At 34.9% G+C, this 14,991-nt stretch overlaps 1 non-coding gene across 1 annotated transcript; it reads left to right on the top strand.

Moving 5' to 3' along the window:
* Nucleotides 1–443: 443 nt before the first annotated feature.
* LOC141421159 (small nucleolar RNA SNORA27) lies at nt 444–570 on the top strand. Its single transcript, XR_012445828.1, has one exon. It is a non-coding gene; the product is annotated as a small nucleolar RNA SNORA27 (small nucleolar RNA).
* Nucleotides 571–14,991: the final 14,421 nt, after the last annotated feature.

Genomic DNA, 14,991 nt, shown 5'->3' with positions numbered 1-14,991 from the left:
AGGTCTGCCATGTAAACATGTTTGTAGTGAAAAACAAAAATTACTGAATCACCTGCTATGTTATTAGCCTTGTTCCCCAAGACAATTTAATCTCTGTAGAACAGTTCCAATAAAAATTTTGCTTTTAGTTCCAAAAGTTTCCTTCACAAATATAAATATTTTTTCTTATCATGGATTCTGGATACTAATTTAAATATCCTAACAATTTCTAATTTACGTATGCATTTACTTTAATCAAGTCAGTGGCATTGTCTCCTTATTAATAATGATATTGGACTGTTGTGTTTAATTTATATATTTTGTTTTTCTGTGTTTAATATGAATCTCTTAACCCTATACCAGACTTTGTGAATGAAAATCTCTTAGGACAGGGTTTAGAGATTTGAGCTTTCTAAAGAGAGGATTAAAACAAAATAACAAATCTCCATAAAACTATGAAAATTATACCTCCTTTCACTTTGCCAACTGGACTCATGTCTTTATTAGTCATTCAATTGGGGCAAAGTAAATAATCTTTTAAAACTCAGGCAAACAGAGTGTTTGTACTATAATCTGTCAGAGGAAAAAAATTGACATCGATTTATCAGAAGGTCTTACACAGTTTGAGATTAAGCACTACTGGTTTTTGCAGCATAAATGTTTTATGTGTGATAAATTTATTAAAAGCCTTGTTCTGGATAAATCACTAGAATATAAAGCTATCTTTTCATCATAACAATAACTTAAAATAGTGATGTTCAATTCAAGGCCTCATCCAATTAAAAAACAAATTAAAAAAGAGAAAAGCCTACCAAAATTATTCTGATGTTTAGTTGAATTTGAGAACAACTGCATTAAGAGTTTAGGCCCTTCTCAGCCTTTCTTTCTCTCTCCACTCCTCTTCCCTCCCTTTCTTTTCTCTTTTCCTCTCATTGCTCCTCTTTTTCTTTCTCTCTTTTTCTCTCTCTCTTATTCATCAAAGACAAGGAATAGGACTGACCCCAGGTCTAAAAATATGCAAGATAAAATATCAACTTTTCTTGTGTAATGGAGCTCTCACAATCTAAGCCTACCATGCTATCATATTTTTCCAACACTTAGGTTACAATTAAAACCTATATGTGTTGTAATAAAATTTACTGATGAAATAAAAATGGATGGAGTAAGTAATACAATTAATTGTGGAACTGATTATTAATACATGCTAACATGCTTGTGTCTAACATTCATTGTAATGTTGTATAGTCAGAAAGGCATAAAATTTGGAAAATTATTTTCCCTAACTAATTCAAAGATATGATGCTAAATGTTTGATAACTTTTAGATAATGAAAAAGGCATTTTTATTATTTTTTGTTTTAATGTCTATAAAAATCAATATGAGACACAAGTAATAGTTTGTTTATGAAGCAAGTTATGGTGTCCCATGGGCCCTAGGATAAATTTACATACAGACCTCTCACTAGTAAATATTATCATAGTTATTTAAAACTAAGTACCTGGCTAAAATCAATAAACAGGGCGATAAATTATGTGACAAGAAAGACAACAAAGTAACTGAACATTGTGGACATCAAATCTTTTCATTCTTGTTTTCCAATCATTCAGGATTACTTGAGTTGTAGCCATCATGGTAGGGACCACAAATTAAATATTTTATGCAGTAAAAATTAACTGAGACAATTTTCATTTGTGTGTTAAAGCTCAGCTGGACATTGCCAATGCCCAAAGTAGAGAACTCCTTGGAGTCAGCAGTACCCCCAGATGACTACATCTGCAGCCTTAAAGAATCCTAACAATCATGAAAATGGACCCAGACACAGAAATAATTCAGTGACTAAAATTTAAAAATGAATTTTTAAAAAAATACAACTGGATTGAATCCAATCCCTCTGAAAATGTTAGGGCATACTTCCTAATTAACTCAATTAAGTCGTAGAACCCTGGATGCTGAGTAAAGCAATGAAATTGTCACATTTCAGTAATAAAGATGCTATGACTACACTATGATAAATAATAACCAAGTAAGATGGGTCATACCCCTTCCAATTCAAGTGACATGGAATTACAACAGCAGGAAAGGTTCAGAAGGGCACCAAGAGTGGTATTGCTGGATCATATGATAGATCAATGTTTAGCTTTTTAAGTAACCTCCAAATTTTTTTCCAGAGTGGTTGTACTAATTTACATTCCCACCAGCAGTGTAAGAGGGTTCCTTTTTTCCCACACCCTCACCAACACCTGTTGTTAGTGGTGTTGCTAATGATGGCTATTCTAACAAGGGTGAGGTGGAATCTTAGTGTGGTTTTAATTTGCATTTCCTTTATTGCTAGAGATGGTGAGCATTTTTTCATGTGTTTTTTGGCCATTTGAACTTCTTCTTTTGAGAAAGTTCTGTTTAGTTCACTTGGTCATTTCTTTATTGGTTCATTAATTTTGGGTGAATTTAGTTTTTTAAGTTCCCTATATATTCTGGTTATCAGTCCTTTGTCTGATGTGTAGCTGGCAAATATTTTCTCCTACTCTGTGGGTGGTCTCTTCAGTTTAGAGACCATTTCTTTTGTTGAGCAGCAGCTTTTTAGTTTTATGAAGTCTCATTTATCTATTGTATCTCTTAGTTGCTGTGCTGCTGGGGTTCCGTTGAGAAAGTTCCTGCCTATACCTATTAATTGTAGAGTATTTCCTACTCTTTACTGTACCAAATTTAGGGTTTATGGTCTGATATTAAGATCCTTGATCCATTTTGAGTTAATATTGGTATAGGGTGATATACATGGATCTAGTTTCAGTTTTTTGCAGACTGTTAACCAGTTTTCCCAGCAGTTTTTGTTGAAGAGGCTGTCTTTTCTCCATCATACATTTTTAGCACCTTTGTCAAAGACAAGTTGGTTATAGTTGTGTGGCTTCATATCTGTGTCCTCTATTCTGTTCCACTGGTCTTCATGTCTGTTTTTGTGCCAGTACCATGCTGTTTTTATTGTTATTGCTTTGTAATATAGTTTGAAGATGGGTATCGTGATACCTCCAGCATTGTTCTTTTGACTGAGTATTGCCTTGGCTATTCGTGGCCTCTTGTGTTTCCATATAAATTTAGCGGTAGTTTTTTCAGTCTCTTTAATGAATGTCATTGGGATTTTGGTGGGAATTGCATTAAACATGTGGATTACTTTTGGGAGTATAGACATTTTTACTATGTTGATTCTACCAATCCATGAGCATGGGAGATCTCTCCACTTTCTATAGTCATCCTCAATCTCTTTCTTCAGAAGTTTATAGTTTTCCTTGTAGAGATCATTCACATCCTTTGTTAATTTTGCACCTAGGTATTTGATTTTATTTTTTGAGGCTATTGCAAATGGAGTTGTTTTCTTATATTCTTTCTCAGTTTGTTCATTAGTAGTGTATAGATATGCTAAAATTCTCCTTGATTACCTGTAGGATTTCTTCTTTTAGCTTATTCTTGTGGGCTTCATTGGGTTCTTTGGCATAGTTTACCTTCTTTTTGTTCGAATCTGGATCTGAGTATCTGTTTTCTTCATTTCCCTCTGGTTCCTGTACTAATTTTTTGTTGTGGGGAAATTGGTTTCCCTGTTTTTTCTCTTTCCATCATTGCCCTTGGTGCGGGATCCCTCCTGGTTTCTCCATTTAATGTGAAGTGGAGATGCTATGTGCAGGCTGGGAGTGTGGAGGAGTCAAAGTTTTGCCTCTTTTCAGTGGTTTTTCCTATAAAATGTATCTCCAGCATCTCTCCAAGATTTTACTTTAGGAAGCACGCTTTCTGCTTCCTCCCTCTAGTCACCATCTTCAAATCCCCTTTGAACATTGACTTAGATCCTAATGTCATTTTAACTACCTAAATTCCAAGATTTTTGTTGCAGGCTGCAGCCTCTTTTTTTTTTTTTTTTTTTTTTTCTTTCAGGGCTAAGCCAGAGTGTTAACCCCTGAATTTCTGCATCCTAGTAGAGACCTGATTGAAATAAGTTTGAAAACCTGTTTGTTTTTTTTAAGGTAGCAGTAGAAGAGAGTAATAACTTTTACATTTACTCTATAATAAGAATAATCTTCAAGATGTTTACATATTTAAATGTAAAAGCCTAAGCAGTTTATAACAGAGATCTTTAAAACAAATACCCTGGTTTTTGTTACCTTGAGTGTCATATTACTCTTATAGTAGCAATTTAAGAACCATTTTGAAGATGTTTACATACACACAAAAAAAGTTTTATAAATTAAGCATGCCAGAAAAAATGTCAACTTAAGCATGCATAAAATGAGCTAGAATTCCAGGAGCAGATTAAATTTTGCTCATGCTTTAAGCAAATTCACACACACACATATTCACACTGAAGTTATAACAGTTTCCTTCCCCTCTCTGGGAGAAGTTCCTGACCTATGGAACTCCTCTTGGAGGTTCCTGGGAATGGATCAAGCTCCCCTTCTGTCCAGTGGGACAGGACCTGACTTAGGACTGATTTCCTTGTGGTGGTGCTTACTGAGTCCAGAGAAGACTGCCAGATGAGTTGGTCCATTTCTCCTTGGAGTCCAAGCTGGGTCAAGACTGCTCAGAGAGTTGGGTCACAAGAGCAGAGGAAGACCTGGAATACCATCAGGTGGCTCGCCACCTCGTTCGGTCCCGTGTCCCTCTGTACTCTGATACAGCCCACTCTCCAGCCACTGGCTCAATGGGCCAGTCAGTTGGTATCTCACTGGGGTGTCCAAATGCTGTGGAAACATAGTCAGACAAGAAACCAAGCGACACTCAGAGGAGTGGAGAACTCAGATTTTATTTTTATGCCAGTGGGTTCAGACGTGTGTACCTGTGTCTGAGCACTGAACAAAGGATTTAAAGGATATTTAAAAAGCAGTACAGATCATCAGGTTATAAGTAATGTGCTGTCCTATCAATTAGGGGCTAGTAGTGGATTAGAGACCAAAGGTTTAGATAAGAACAGCAGGGGAGTCCTGCTTTGGAAAGTTTATTTACAAATGGAGACAAAGGAATGTGGGAATGAGTGCTTATCTCTCCATGGTGCCCTTTACCTCAATCCTGAACTTTTTGCATGGCTCTAATGGGAAATTCCTCATGTTTTACAGCTCTGTCTGAGGTTACAGCTTTTAATGGACAGCTTACCATGTTTTACGACCCTGTTTTAAGGCTATCTTTCTCTTCAAATGGATAGATATATTTTGAACAGCAAGTTTAAAGGAGCCACATGCTAGTGGTAACTCACACCCTATCTACATGGGAGGCTGAGATTGGGAGGGTCACAGTTGGAAGCCAACCCAGACAAACAGATTGTGGCACTTCATCTCAAAAAAAGACCCAAAATGGACTGGAGGTGTGACTCAAGTAGTAGAAAACTGCTTTGAAAGTGTGAAGCCCTGAGTTCAAACCCCCAGAGCAACAAATAAAAAGTTTGAGAGAAATTGTGTTACTGCCTTTAAACTTCCTTGGGATCCTTCAATTTACCCTCCATCTGAATTTTTGGTGTCCAGAATTAGTTGTGACTATTTCACATAAACATGTGTCACTTATTATTATAAAGTATCAAATCCTCCCATACAAATTGCATTACCAAATCCTTCAAAGAATTCTTCCTGTGACATTATCACCCTTTTTCATGGGGTGAAGGATTTGATCCATGTAAATTATTAATAGAAAGGTGATTAAAGCTGATGGTCAGAGGAAAACATCTTCCGCAGTGGACTCTGCCTTCCCTTGAACTTGAGCAAGCTTCAGAATCACTGGAATCGCAGAGAGCTGGGGACCACCTCAGGGTCTCTGGTTCAGCAGGTCCTGAGTGGAGCCCAAAACTTGCATTTCTAACTGGTTCCCAGGTGATGTTGATGCTGCTGATCAGAGTACTACATTTTGAGAACCTTTGCTCTTGAGCTATCAAGAAGGTAGAAAGCAACAGGTAATGGAAACAACAATATTATCAACAGTTCTGTTTGATATCCTGTGGTGTACTGGCTCCTGTGGTTGTTTAGAAAATATGTTTGTGCAGAGAATTTCAGCTGTCACTGCATTGTACATATACATCACATTTGCTTTTCCAGTTATTTCCTCAATGTCACTTAGGTTGATTCCATGTTTTAGCTACCATAAATATTGCTGTGTTATCATATGTGTACAAATTCCCCTTGAAACTCCTTTCACTTCTTTTGACTATACGCTCAGATGTGGAATTGCTGAATTATATGGCAATTTTAATTTAAGTTTCTATGGAACAGTCATATTCTTCCACAGTGTATGCACTCTGTTATATTCCCTCTATCAGAGCACAAGGATTGCAAATTCTAAATATCCATGTCAACAAGTGTAATTTTTTCATTTTTGGAAAGTGGAGCTGTTTGGCTGTGTTGGAGGTGCACTTCATCATATTTTTACTTATATTTCCCTAATGTGAAGTGATGTGGTTAATATTTTTCATATGCTTTTTTAAACATTTGTACATCTTCTTTGGAGAATGTCTATTGAAAACCTCATCCAATCTTTGAATCTGTTTGCTTTGTTTCTGTGTTTTATGTGTTTTAATATATTCTGTGCATTGAATCTGTCTATTTTTATACTTTTCAAAAGATACACATGGAAAGCAAAAATATTCTAACTATTTTTGTGGCACAGGAGATGAAACCCAGGGTTTCATGCATGCTAGGCAAGTGAGCTACACCCACAATGCAAGCATGATTTCAGCTCTCCTGCTCTCTTTCCTCTGTATGTTCTCTCTGTGTTTCTCTCTCTCTCTCTCTCTCTCTCTCTCTCTCTCTCTCTCTCTCTCTCTCTCTCTCTCTTTGTCTCTGTATCTCTCAATCTCTCTGGATCTAGCTCTTTCTGAGGATTGAAGCCAGGGTTTTGCTAGTGTTACACAGCATTCTATCAGTGAACTACATCTCCAATCTCTGTCTATCTTTCTTTTGTTGCTTGTACCATAAGTGTCATGTAGAAGTAATTGTTCCCAAATCTGCTGTATGTTTTCTTTTAAGAGAATCATCCTTTTGATCTTATATTTAGGTATTAGATTAATTTTGAAATTATACTAAGATCTATAGTAACAAAAGCAACATGGTACTGGAACAAAACAGTCATATAGACCAATGGAATAGATTAGAAGTTCTAGAAATACATCTACACAGCTATGGCCATCTGATTATTGACAAATGTTTCAAAAGCATACTTGGAGAAAAGACAGCCTCTTCAACAAATAGTGATGGGAAAACTGGATGTATGTATGACAAAGACTGAAACTGGACCTCTAACTCTTACATTGTATGAAACTCAATTGAAAATTGATCAAAGATTTTTTTTTTTTTTTGCAGTACTGGGGCTTGAACTCAGGGCCTAAACCTTGAGCCACTCCACCATCCCTTTTTTTGTGTGAAAGGTTTTCTCGAGATAGGATCTAGAGGAACTATTTGCCTGGGCTGGCTTCAAACAGCCATCCTCTGATCTCTGCCTCCTAAATAACTAGGATTACAGGTGTGAGCCACAGGTTACCAGCTGATCAAAGGTCTTTTTGTAGTTGCAATGGGAAAACACTTGAAGGTATAAGGCATAGGCAATGACTTTCTGAATAAGACTCCAATTGCTCAAGAAATAAGATTAAATATTGAAACAATGGGATTGCATCAAGTTAACAAACTTAATAAAATCAAAATGGGATAAAATCTTTACAAGCTATTCAAAATATCCAGAATATATAGAGAGCTCAAAAAACTAAAGACTAAAGATAAATAATCCAATGAATAAATGAGCAAATGAAAACATAATTCTCAAGAGAAGAAGTACAAATAGCAAAGAAATACATGATGAAATGTTCGATATCCTTAACCATAAAGGAAATGCAAATCAAAACTTCATTGGGATAACATTTCTCCCCAGTGAGAATACACAATAGAGATACCTGCACAGCCATGTTAATTGCAACACTATTCATTATATACAGTGTATTTGTCTATCAGCAGATGAATGTGAAGAAAATATGGTACATACCAATAAAGTGTAATTCAACCATAAGGCAGAATGGAATTCTGTTGTTTTGAAAGAAAGTGAATGAAGCTTGAGATCACCATGCCGAGAAAGATAAGTCAACCTCAGAAACACAAATATCACGTGTTTTCACTCATTTACAAATCTAGACCTAAAAGTAATAATATGATATGATTGGAAAAGGGACTGTTCAGTATTGAGGGAATTAGTGTTCTCATTGAGTCATTTCTTATTTATATCAAAATTCATTTGATTATAGAAGAGTGGATCTATGTCTGGGTCTATTCAATTCCATTAGCATCTATCCTAGTCTTTACACCAATGCCACACTCATTTGATTACTGTAGCTTTGTAGTAAGTTTTGAAATCAGGAAGTGCTCCCCACCATTTTTTCTTTTTAAAGATTGCTTTGGGATTTTAAAGTTTCTTGTAATTCCACACACATTTCATATGGATTTTCTCATTTTGAGTGGGATCACATTGAATCTGTAGATTACCTTGAGTAGCATTAATATCTTGATTACAGTTATTCTTCTAGTCTATGAATGTAAAATGAACTTCCTTTTATTTATATCTTTGGTTTCTTCCAACAATGTTTAGAGGTTTCAAATACAAATCTTTCACATTTTGGTGAATACCTGTATGTTATTGCTTTTGATAGTATTTTAATAGAACCATTTGCTTTGTTTTGGAAAGATTCAGAGTTCCTGTATAAAAATACAACCAATTTATTGTTTTCACTTTTTCTGTTATTAATTTGCAATATTCACCAATTTGTACAGATACATTATATGTAGGATTTCCACATATAAGAACATATCATTTGCTAATAGATGATTTCTTCTTCCTTTTATATATCAATGTCTTATATTTATCAGCCTGATTGTATTGGCTAGTACTTCAGTACTAGGTTGAATAAGAATGGTCAGAGTGGGCATACTTACTTTGTTCTTGCTATAAAAAAATAATTTAGTGTTTGAGAATGGAGTGTGACAGTTGCTGTGTTCAGATACAGCTTTTATTATATTGAGATATCTCCCTTATATTCTTATTCTCTAAATTATTTTGTCATGAAAGGATGCTGAATTTATAACATACTTTTTCTGTACAAATTGAGCTGGTCATCTTTTTTTTCCTTATTTCTGTTGATGTGATATGTTAGATTGTTTGATTTTTTTCAAATTGGGTTTAACAAAATATTCTCTTATCTCTAAATTTGCAATTTTCATAGCAGTAAAATTACTTAATTCATTTACAGAACTGTGTGACCCTCACCATTTTATAATTTCAGAACAATTTTATCTATAACATTTCACACACAGTTCTTATTAGTTCCAATCTCCCCATAGCTCATGGGGAATTTTACTATTCTGGAAATTTTATAGAAGTGGAATCATAAAGTGTATGGTCATTTGTGACTGCCTTGAGTATAATGTTTCACAAAGTATAATAAGTTTTCAAGGTAATCCATGTAGCAGAACATGTATCAGCACCCCATTTCCTTGCAAGACTCTATATTTCATTGCATGGATGTATTGCTTTTTTTCTATTCCACTCATTAGTTGTTAGATGTCTCTTTCTCATTGTCTTTTCTCTATTATGAGTAATGTTATCATGAACACTCAATTACAAAGTAGAATTTGTGTGTGTGTGTAAAATACATTTTCATTTGTCTTGGGAATATATCTAGAGATAGAATTACCAGACCACAGATTAACTCCATTTTCAACATTTGAGGAACTGAAAGACCAACTTTCTAAATGGCTGTACCATCTCAAATTCTCACCAACATTTTATGAAGGTTGCATCTTCTCTAAATCTTCACCAATTTTTTTTATTATCCACTTTTTGGGCTACAACCTTCCTGGTGAGTTGAAGTGGAGTTTTTATAACAAAACCAGGCCATGATGTTGGAATCCTGCAGTTAGCTAATGGGGATGGTTATACAACATTATGAATAAGTGTAATACCACTGAATTATAGGGGGATTGTCAGAGTGGAAGGGGAGAGGCTATAACAAAAGAGTGTATGAGGATGAATGTGGTGGAAATATTATTCATTCGTGTATGAAAATGGAAAAATGAGACCTGTTGAAACTATTTCAGAAATGGAGAAAGGAGGATAAGTGAGGATGATGGAGGGGGTGAATTCAACTATGATATATTATAAGAAAGTTTGTAAATGTCACAATGTACCCCCAGTACAAAAATAATATATGAAAAATGTAAAAAAATTAAAATGGCAAGAATAAAATGAGATAAGATGAAATGGGTATAAGACGTAAACAAAAGTCCCTGAGTTTAAATCCCAGTATTGCCAAAATTGAATAAAATGAGAAATTTTATGTAACATATTTAACAACAATTTAGCAATTAGATAATGAAAAAAATTATAAATAATGATTGGAAAAATGTTTATGAAAGATGTACCCAAAATGTTTGTTTTTCTGTTAGTAGATTGCTCACTTGAGCTAGACCATAGTTACAGTTTGGGAATAATTAATGATACTATTAAATTTGCCATTGATACAAGTACATTTATAAATTATATACACATGTACCTATTATAAAATTGACACCTTAACCACTGTTCAGGTTTATAAATAGAATATTGTCTGCACCACAGATCCCTCTGTGTGTCTCTTTTTGATTGTGGCTGGATCCTTTTTTCCCTTCTCCATTCTGACACTGTTGAAATCAGTTTTTGGCTTTTCTTTAAAACTTCTTCACATAAATGGAATCTCATTGCCATCAGCATCCAGCCCACCCACAGACAAAGTGGAAAAGGCACAATCTCACTCTATAGTGATGTCCATCCTTTCTGCAACTGTCACAAGACACATCACTCCAGAAAACACTGGGGACAATATGTACTAGAGCAGCCACCTCTAAGACATAGTTGTGTCAAAAATCAGCAATGTGAGGTGTAATGAGATACTGAAAAGGAGGATTTAATGTTTATCTAAGACTAAGGAGGTTCATAAAAACTGGAACTATGATATAGGCCACTTTTATCTTTTTCCATTTATTGAATAAACCATTCTAAATAACATTCACAGATTCTAAATTAGGCAATAGAGTTGTAATCTGAAAGATTAAGGATTATTTTTGGATCTTTCTTTTAAGTGATATCTTGCTCTTATTTGTGCTCCAAGAGCTTTCAATTCACAAAATCTGTTAGCATATTTATTTTTAAGTACATATTTTTTTTAGAAATGTGCTTAATTTAAATTCAAAACAAGCAAATCCCAGTCTCAGCTCTATAACTTGTGAATTGTGATTTACAACAAGCCATGAACATCTCTGAACATCAGACCTATCATCTACAAAGTCATAACTAAGATTTCCTCCAGAGATGATACCCAGTTCTTCTCCCAGGAGAGCAGATACCACAGACAAGACCACGTAGAGGAAACTGTGCTCAATGCTCTTTCTGAAGACAATTGTGACCCTCTGTGCATATCTCTATAATGATTTTGTAGTGAGTTAATTAAACTTCAAGTTAGTAGCCTCTCACTCATTAAAGAAGGAGGGAATCTCTGCCTCAAAAATAAATTGTGCTCAGGAAATCAGTGTGAGTCAATGCCCTGTATAGCTATCCTTATCCCAACCAGCAAAAACCCTTGTTCCTTCCTATTATTGCTTATACTCTCTCTACAACAAAATTAGAAATAAGGGCAAAATAGTTTCTGCTGGGTATTGAGGGGATGGGGGGGAGAGGGAGGGGGCATAATGGGTGGTAAGGGAGAGGGTGGGGGGAAGGGGGAAAAAGGACCCAAGCCTTGTATGCACATATGAATAATAAAAAAAAAAGAAAAAAAAGAAATTGTGCTCATTTCACTGTATAAAGATATACTTGCATTAACTTATACATTAAATATAAATTACTTCATCTGATGTTCAGTTGAAATAACTGAAATATCCCCGGATATGATAGACATAGTGAAAAATAATGTCAATCTCCCCAATATACATGATATCATAATCAAATTTCAGTAGTAAATTTATTGTATAAGACAATTTTAGTTACTTTCCAGTCATAGTTTGCAATTCTGTGTTGCACTTTTAAGATACACCCTACATCTTCATCTTACTTTGCCTTATTTATGTGAGTTATGTATTAAAATACTGCCACAAGTTGCTAATTACTTAACAACTAAAATCCTGTGTGTTGGGGGCGGGGTAGTGTAGGGAAGCAGTGAGCAGTGTATACAGGGTAGCAAAGTGAAGTTCTGTAAGACTGAAGCATATTGTTTTGTTTTGTTTTTTGGCGATACTGAGATTTGAAAACAAGGCTTCATGCTCTACCACCGGAGTCCCTCCTTCAGCCCTAGCCCTATTTGCTCTGGTAAGTTTGAAGATAGAATCTGACATTTTGCTCACGTAACCCTGAATGGGTAAGCTTCCTCTCATAGCTGAGGTGACAGGTGTGCAATATCACACCCAGCTTTTTTTTTTTGGTTGGGATGAGGTCTTGAAAACTTTTGCGCTGACTGGCATGGAACCATCATCCTCCAGATCTCAACCTCCTGTACACCTTGTAATGGCAGGCACACACCAACTTGCCTAGCTATTACTTGAGATGGGATTGTACAAAATTTTTACCTCAAACGTTTTTTCTCCCTGTCTCAACCTCCTAAGTAGGTAGGATTGCAGGCATGAGCCACTGGTGGCCAACCATAACCAGAAATTTTTCTGAGTAAGAATCATGCAAATTAACATTATGCTGGGGCATGGGATATGAGTGGTCACTTTAAACCATAAGTCAAGGATTTAGCAATGCCAACATCCAAAAACAGGCAAATGAGCCAAAGAATCTTATGCTATATTTTATAATACTTAAATATATTGTGAAGATTATAAAATGGTAAAGTAGCAAACATTATTACATAAGAAAGCATTTAAATTGTTTTATTAAAGATTATGTATTTTCAGATTAACCATTTTTATTTGCTTTATATTGTTGAATGGTATTTAATTCTTTATTTCTAAGCAACTAGAAAAGTATGCTTATCTGACCTGGTCACCATAAGAATAATTAAGTTTTAAGGACTGTCAAATAGACCATAGTGTGTAACAGACTAGTTGACAATAGGAAGACATTAAGTCTTTGCCCAGCATTGCAGAAGAAACTAACGTGGACAAGAAAGTCAACGACTGGAAGGTTATGAACAGAGCAATGGGGTGACCTCAATCTGACACAAAAGGAATGGGGGAGAGCTTTGAGTGGGCAGTGAGTGGGTGCTTATGATGTGATGGGGAGGTACAAATGTTGAATAAATAATCACACAAATACATAACAGTGATATTTTACTGTTTTCTCAAAGGGTAAAGAACACAGCATCCTATTCTTGAAAAAAATCATCAAAACCTAAGCTCTTTCACAAAATATTTCTGTCAAATTATCATTGCTCTCTCAACTAAAATATGATCCTCTAATACCTAAAAATTCACAAGAATTAGCAATTGAAAACCCACAAAAAAGCAATCATTTAATTTTTCCAAGGTCCTCCTGCCCTCATGATTTAACTTTTCTTGATACCAAGAAAATTAAGCCTTAACCTGTTCAGAGAAATCCTGTGATCCCTATGAAACTTAAAGGGACTTTCAATTCTGAGAGAAATGTCATAGCTAGGACCTTTAATTGTCCATGTCTTACTTCCTAAATTCCTATGTTTAAAAAAATCCTAACTAGAATCTCAGTGACTATTCATCTACTCCCCTGAAGTTGCTGTTCTTTCTCTTCCTCCTTCCTCACAAATGTGTACCTCCTTTTTCTCCATGGATTCTACCAACATTACTAATGCATGGCAGTTATAGCTGATATTTTTATCAAGATTTTTATGGCAGTAAGGATATTACAGTACTCTGCAATAGAACACAAATTCAGATTGCAACTCAATTACTCAACCTCAATTACCATTCTTTACATAGAGATCTCTTATTAGTGCCTATGGGTCCTTCAGTGTTCTGGCCGGAAGGCATGTTTTTCAGGCTCCTGTCTTTCTTATAGTCTTAATTTCTGAATTACAGAAATTGAAAACTTTCAAATTCTTTTTATTTTGTACAATAGTTAGCTACATACATGAGCAAATTTACTCTCAATTGTCCTAGATCAACAGGCCTGCTCTTCTGTCCAGAAATCTTTGCATTAAATCATTTTCTGGAACATAAAAAGCAACAGACAAATGAGATAAGTTTATATGTCACTGAGAAACAAAGTATAATTAATTTGTGAAATGGAAATATTTTACTCATTTCATATTTAGTTAAACATATAATAAAATATAACAGACAAATTTGTCTTAAAAGCAGTATGTTGAAATGAAGGAACTATTAGTTTACTCTTCAATTGTCCACTAAAGTGATAAGATTTTAAGTAAATTGTTGACCTACCTGAGCTTCTGTATGCTATCCATGCAAAAATTATGTATGGGTAATCTACTATGAGCTATTTGTTGAACAGAGGTAAATATGAAAATTATGCCAATAGAAGCCTAGTGAATAGATCTTACAAGTGCACAACAGGTTGTATTAAATAATTCTTCTGGAACTTTGTATATCTGTAAGGTATTGGTATTAAAAGAAGACTTTTTCTTGCTTACTGTAAGACAGAAAGTCAATGGTAGAGACATATCATCCCATTAATGTTTACAACAGGAAATTACAGGCAGAAGAATAAAAAAATGAAAACCCTCTGCAATGGCAAAATGTCATCCTAGAGCTCCAATTGTCATTTTCAGAATAGTTCATTTTACCAAGAATAAACTCCATAAGGACACTGAAAAAATGTAGATAAAATTTTAGTTAATTTTATTATTAACAGGGAAAAATAATGAAAAATAAAACAAATGATGGGAAAAAGAAAACCTACCCTAGTTGGGAATTTGAAGCAAATGGAAAGGGTGCTTAACTGATATCAACACAACAAGAAACAAGAGGAAAATATATTCCCTTCTTGACTATTGTAATGAAACGGAGACTCCATACCTTGTAAGTACATACAGAGAGACACAGTTTCTAA

Source organism: Castor canadensis, chromosome 2, assembly GCF_047511655.1.
Source record: "Castor canadensis chromosome 2, mCasCan1.hap1v2, whole genome shotgun sequence".
NCBI lineage: Eukaryota > Metazoa > Chordata > Mammalia > Rodentia > Castoridae > Castor > Castor canadensis.
The sequence above is the reverse complement of the archived record's forward strand: the minus strand, read 5'-3'. Positions and strand labels throughout refer to the sequence as shown.